General features: G+C 35.9%; 1 long non-coding RNA gene across 1 annotated transcript; it reads left to right on the top strand.

The window, feature by feature from the left end:
• Positions 1-831: 831 nt before the first annotated feature.
• LOC125648783 (uncharacterized) lies at positions 832-4,541 on the top strand. Its single transcript, XR_007360435.2, has 3 exons — positions 832-1,114; positions 4,206-4,292; positions 4,486-4,541. It is a non-coding gene; the product is annotated as an uncharacterized LOC125648783 (long non-coding RNA).
• The last annotated feature ends 2,855 nt before the right edge of the window (positions 4,542-7,396 follow it).

Raw genomic sequence — 7,396 nt, 5'->3', positions numbered from 1 at the left:
GAAAAACACAAACCACCCACCTTGTTATCACAATAACTTCTGAGTCTTCAGTGCAGCGGCATGCAGCATGTGCAGATAGAAGGATGTAATCTAAGTCCTTGAAAATCTTGGCCTAATAAATCTTCATCACCGAAAATCTTGGGCAATAAATCTTGGCGACGCTTGGGAAATCTTGACAGCGTTTTTTTTTGTTTGAATCATTCGAACATGCATCTTGGCCAGGGCAATCTTGGCGACGCTTGAGAAATCTTGACTGCGTTTGGAAGTCATATATCCTGGCGCAATGCAATCCTGACTTGGCCAGGATTGAAAATCATGACCGACCAGGTTATCAATCCTGACTTGGCCATGTTTGAAATCATGACCGACCAGGATTGAATGGTCAGGTCATCCTGACTTGGCCAGGATTGAAAATCATGACCAGGATTGGATGGCCAGGTTATCAATCCTGGCTTGGTTATGTTTGAAATCATGACCGACCAGGTTTGGGTGGCCAGGTGAGGATTGGATGACCATGTTATTGGCCAGGATTGAAATCATAACCTGACCGGCCAGGATAGGATGTGCCAGGATTGAAAATCATGGCTGGTCATGTTTGCAATCCTGACTTGGCCAGGATAACATATCCTGGCCGGCCAGGATTGATTTACAATGAAATATATAGAACATGACCTGGGGGTCCCCTATGGCTTTCCATACTGACCATCCAATCTTGACCGGTCAGGTCATGATTATAACATGGCCACCCAAACCTGGTCGGTCATGATTTCAAACATAACCAAGCCAGGATTGATAACCTGGCCATCCAATCCTGGTCATGATTTTCAATCCTGGCCAAGTCAGGATTGCATTGCGCCAGGATATATGACTTCCAAACGCAGTCAAGATTTCTCAAGCGTCGCCAAGATTGCCCTGGCCAAGATGCATGTTCGAATGATTCAAACAAAAAAAAACGCTGTCAAGATTTCCCAAGCGTCGCCAAGATTTATTGCCCAAGATTTTCGGTGATGAAGATTTATTAGGCCAAGATTTTCAAGGACTTAGATTACATCCTTCTATCTGCACATGCTGCATGCCGCTGCACTGAAGACTCAGAAGTTATTGTGATAACAAGGTGGGTGGTTTGTGTTTTTCGTTCAGTTATATAGATCAAGTCATTATGTTTCTACATCGTTTTCGCCCCATTACGCTACTCTCTTAAAGAATAATATAATAATGTATGTGTGCCTATCGAGGAAATTCGAGTCAAAACCAAATTCGTTCATCTCATAATTTTATAATATGTTGACAGTGCTGCCGTTTGAGCGAGCGCAGCTTCTTGTATGTACATATTTTGTAATGTTCATGCTTTGATCAGGTTCAATTTAAACAATATCTATTTGCCAAATACTCATGACATGAATTTTCTCTCAGCTAGGATTTGATATAAAAAAATCATTAAAACATGTATGTACATGAATGTGACTGAAATATTTTTATGCTATATATACATTTTGTTTCTACTGCCTTCACTATGATTTGCTTAACCTTTGATGCACGACACTGCTCTGGACTGTATGCTCTCAGCAGTCGACTGCCTCTACGTATTTCTTTTTTTTTTTTATTATTCTCAATCTTTTCAAGTTACGAATTGTATAATAAAAATGCCCAAACCTTTCAAGTTTGTAAAATTGGGTTTAAACAGCACTGCCTTTGAACATAAAATGCATTTCAATATAATGATAATTTAACCCCACCACCACCACCACCATGCGCACCTATCTAATTTAAAAAAAAAATTAAATTCATATGATAATCCCCTTGTAGAAATGGTATGTTCCAAAAGAGAAAATTAGAACAATATTTATAATATTGTACATAATCCTAGTTGTGACACAGTGATGAAATATTTTAGCACTGATTATATTTGCTGTTTGCCACTAATACAAAATTTTATCACTTAGTCTAAATATAATCAGATATCATATGTCTGTGTGTCTGGCATTTTAAAATTTAATACCTCAACAATAAATTTCAAAATCCCAATGTTAATGAAGACTTTATGATAAAAAGAACTACAGAGAATTTTCACCCGTAAACATACAATCATTTATTGTACCACAGGGTCTTCTTATTCATTTTGTTCTCAATCTATATATAATTTATATATAGCATATAAATTGAGAACAAAATGGATAAGAATCCCCTGTGATTGTGTGTACAGTGTTGAAAAAATTTCATAAGCACCAAACAAACAACAAAACTATTTGTCATATTGTAAATTGAAGTGTTATAACCGAGAAACTAAAATCATTTTAAACCAAAACATACCAGTTTCAAAGTCTAAAGTTTTTGTGACTTTCTAAAGCATTAATTTTTTTAAAATTTAGACGAACCTAATTCTGCCCATATATATATTTTTGCACCTTGTTTTCACTGCAAATTACTCTCCCCGGATTCCCCTAACCTTGTACCGTTAACCAAGAATTGGTTTTCCTCCATCTGTGTAAAACAAGTGCATGTGTGACGGAAGTAGGTAAAAATAAATGCGCGACTCCCATTCTTGCAAATACTTTCAAATAGTTAGCGAGACAATGCTGCAGGAGCGACATTTCAGTAAAAACTTAGTAAGTTTAACAGAAGAAATATATATCGTTTGTCCTGTACCATTTTCTGTGCCACCAATCAATCGTTTACGATTTATGATATAAGTTTTCATCTGCTTTCGATCGCACCCTACCTGTTTATTTAAGAAAGAAGTATAATAATTACCCGTTAGGCTTATACAGTTGTGTATTGAGTTACCTCTACGCATGACTTTAGGAGTGTAAAGCGTATTTACATTCGCGAATGCGTAATTGTACGCCTGATTTTAAACTTTAATGCGTATTTGGTAAAATTTAATGAGTATTTACGCTAATACCAGGGGTCGAAATTAGCGAGAAATACTCGCAAAATGCGAGTACATGTGAAAAATAGCGAGGTATAATAATGGACACTCGAAAATCTTAGCGAGTGGTGATTTACAAACTATGATCGTATCGTATCCGTTTTATACGGTGATGCGCTATTCGCTTTTCTCAAACTTGCACTCTGAATCATACAAACGCTTACATGAACGACCGATTTCAATAACCGTTTTTATCTGGATTTTTCTTTTATGATTTTTTAAGAAACTCGGAGTCAAACAAATGCTTTAGAGATTGGACATTGCATATCGACATGTGCCACGAGTCCTGTTCACCTATAGGGGTGATTAAATTGAATAATTCCAAGTATGACGTTTTTGTTATTCATTTATCTACAAAAAAATATCGGAATCTATGTTTTACCAAGTCTTCCGGTAGTTATTTTTATCAGAATCATGAGAATGTCATTGTCATATTGAGGTCGGGTTGTAGTGACGACACGGGTGTATTTCTCACCGCGTAGACGATTATCAAAAAAGTCATAGGACTCGTGATCGTGCTGCTTATAAAGCCATGAGTCCTGTATTCGCTTTAAAAAATCACTAGTGACAACCCTGATGTGGCATGAAATTGGAAGACTGGATCTAGACCTGCGGTAAACAAGTCGTGGATTAGACTGTTAGAGGTGCGATAATCAAGAGACCTAGACATTGCACCATATGACTTACGTAACTTAGTGTCTTGTCCAAACGCTGCCTGTTGACCCACTAGGCTCAGTAATGATGGGGAAAATCACTGATTGAAAATATATATATATAAAAAGAGCACTGCTTCATTATTTTCATTTTAGCTTGTAGGTTTTCATTTTAGCCTGTGGATTTTTTACCCACAGGCTAAAATTAGCCTGTGGTAGAAAAAGTTAATTTCGACCCCTGTGATACGCACCTTATCTGGAGCTCTGTCAGACTGAGTACAACTTGTTTCTTTCTCTTCAAGAGGCGTTTGTGCATGTGTACTTGTTTGTGTGTGTGTGTGTAATAATCGGGATATTATTAGGTTCACTTCCAGTATTAGGTTCTTGCTAGATTAAAATATCTTTAAGGCATCCAGAATGCATATCAGCAATTATAATTACAATCACATAAGGGTCGGGCTGATGAGTTTTATATTCATTCATTTTGTGACTAAAGTTACAGTTGATTGTAATCTTATTGAATATTGTATGAAAAGGTGAAGATAGCAAACAGTGATTAATGATCAATAATCTCATGTCACTCCTAAAAGGAAATATAATGATGTAATGATTTTATTTCACAGTAATGTTTTGTGTGGATTGTGGAGAGAGGTTGCTTCCCACAAATAAATTTTGTGGAAACTGTGGAGCTGCTGTCTGCAAAAGAAATGGTAACAAAGATAATATTTTTAGTGCTTTTGATATTTCACATATCATACCACACTTTTATTACATGTAAGTTTGATAAATTGATACCTATTATGTATTTATTTTGAAAACACTGCAGATTCCATGCATATATGCATTTTACTTAATGATTCATGTACATTTATGTTCTTATGTTTTCTTCAATTTACTATTTAGATGTCAAGGATAAACCTAGCTCCACAGGCATGCTGAGTCCTTGGGCCAAGGGCAAGTATAAATTGTAAATTATATGATCCCAGGGATAGGGGTTTTTGGTATCAGGGTGGGGCCAAAATGGTCAGTTATGAAATGTGTGAACAATAGACATTTTGAACTACTTGATAACTATCATTCCAATTCTTTTCAAATTTTGTATGAAATATCTTTGGAAGAAGGGGGGCATAAATTGTAAATTTCAGGATTCCTGGGGCCTTAGAGGCGGGGCAAAAACTGTCCAAAATTGACCAATTTTCTAAAATCTTCTTCTCTACAGCCGCACATGTTTAAGAAAAGCTAAATGGATAGTGATGTAGAGCAGGAAGGCCTCTACCAAAATTGTTAATTTCATCCCCGGGATAGGGGTTCTGACACCAGGGCGGGGCCAAACTTACTATATAGTGTTTATGTGTAAAACACTTAATCTTTACTGTTATTGATACTAAATTGAAAGTAAATGGATATTTAGAAAGAGGAGGTAGTCCTTTACTAAAATTGTAAATTTGATGATCCCTGTGGTACACTGGTATTAAACTGATGTACGTAACTGCAGTTACATACATCCCAAGATGGCGGAAGAAGAAACGGGTAATTTTTCAATTTAGGTTATATCTTATCCTATCAACTATTCAGTGATATTAATTAGTCAAGTTTGTGTATTTCTTTACGCTTTATCATTCAGAATGGTAAAATCCATTTGCTTCTCCTGAATGGACGAGTTAAACTCCTGTGTAAAAACACACGTGATGTACGTAACTCATTAAAATATTTTTGGTTGATGTACGTAATTTTCCTATATGATGTACGTAACTGTGCAATTCACTCGTAGTTTGACCATCCCTAAAGCTTGCTTTCTAAACAGCTAAACAAGCAGAGAAGTAATGCACATACTTTGTGGCAGAGAAAGAATGTCATTAGCTATAAAAAAGAAAACCTCATTCTATAACCTCTTGAGATATTTGATACGAACAGATGCTGCACACAGGGGGAAAAAAAGGGGGGGGGGTATTACTCCAAATTTTGTACCATTTAAAGACTATGCCTATTCTTGGGAGGACAAATTTTGGTGTCTTTTGGAGGTCCAACAAAACCGTAGTATTTCTGTCGGGGGGGGGGGGGGGGGGGGAGGTGGGGGGGGGGTAGGTAAAATGGATGTTTTGGGGTTAGTTTTCTTGGTATTTTGAAGGAGTTAAACATTTAAAGGAGAAATTTACATCATTATCATTAACTTGTATGAATGTTTCACAAGCTTAGAAGATCTTGATTTTAAGATGTTTAATTTAAATTTTTCAGGTTATGTAGATTTTCAGTAATTCCTTATTATTATTTTGGGGTGGGGGGGGGGGGGTGTTAAAAATGTGCATAGATATTTAGGGGATGTTTTTACCAGGTATTTCTTTAGGATACATTGACAAACATGATTTGTTTGGTATTCTTTTGCTGCAATACAACGTAGACTCAATTACTCTGCTGGAATTAACTCTCGTGAAAATTTTTCATGTGATCTTCAGAGCTCCAGAGTCTGTTTTATCCGAGTACAATTAATTACCTTCAATATATTATTTTATTATCATTTCATGCGTTCTCGTCTGCATATGCATGATATACATAAGTGTTGTAACATGTCGAAATTTTCATATTTCTTATGTGCCATTTTTTTGATTGATTGCTCTTTAACTTATAGTATTATAGGTACTACATCATAAGATATGAAAGAATGTTCCTAAATTTTCTTAAAATAGCTTAAATTGAAAGTTTGATTTGATGGCATGTTGGTAGCATTATTTAACATGTGATTTTTATTAATGAAGGCATTCTATCGGGCTTTTTGAATGAACAAATGAATAAAAGTTTAATGGAGATCTTTTGAGTTACGTACATCTTTTATGTGCAAATCGGAAAGTTACGTACATCATATTGTGAAAGTTACGTACATCAATCTACGTATTTCAAATACCGATTGCAGCAAATTCAGGACAGTATCATGAAGACTCTCGGTACAATTGTGAACTATTGATATAAATAGACATCCTCTTTCGTGAAGTGTATTTCACTTTGCTTTCTAAAAGACAAAAACATCGCTATTCTAATTTACCTGTTTCTTCTTGAGAAATGAAAAAATAAGTAGAAACATGTTGTTTTGCTCACCTGAGCTGACGGCTCTAGTGAGCTTTTCTAATCAAAGGTGTCTGGCGTCCATCTGTCGTGTGTCATCTGTTGTTTGTCGTCTGTAAATTTTTACAATTTTCAACTTCTCAATAACCATGAGCCATGCCTCATTCCAAGGGTAGATAATTAAGAATTAATGATAATTTGATGGGATCTTTTCAATACCTTCTTCCCAAGAACCACTGGGCCAGAAAAGATGAAACTTGTGTGCAAGCTATATTACTTGGTGTAGATTCAAGATTTTGTTCAAATCTTGACCCCAGGTGGTAGGATGGGGCCACAACAGACGATCAAAAGTTTACATATAGGAATTATCTAGAAAATGTATATTAAATCTTTTTTTCTAAGAACAGCAAAGGTTTGATTTATCATCAAAATACAGAAGCATCTTCATGTAGTGTAGATACAAGTTTGTTCAAATCATGAACCCAGGGGGTAGAGTGGGGCATCAAAGCTTTACATACAAAAATATAGGCAACACATGTATCTTGAAAAATCGTCTTTTCAATAACAGCAAAACAATGATTATTCTTATTAATTTAGGAGTATCCTAGGGTAGTGTAGATCCAAGTTTGTTCAAATCATCAACCCAAGGGGGTAGTGTGGGACCACTTATATAAATACTCAAACTTTTCAATATTGAATTGATTTCTGCTTTTCTTTAGTCAAAGTGCTCAGTTGAGCGATATGGCCCATGGGCCTC

The sequence above is a fragment of the Ostrea edulis genome, chromosome 5 (assembly GCF_947568905.1).
Source record: "Ostrea edulis chromosome 5, xbOstEdul1.1, whole genome shotgun sequence".
NCBI lineage: Eukaryota > Metazoa > Mollusca > Bivalvia > Ostreida > Ostreidae > Ostrea > Ostrea edulis.
The sequence above is the reverse complement of the archived record's forward strand: the minus strand, read 5'-3'. Positions and strand labels throughout refer to the sequence as shown.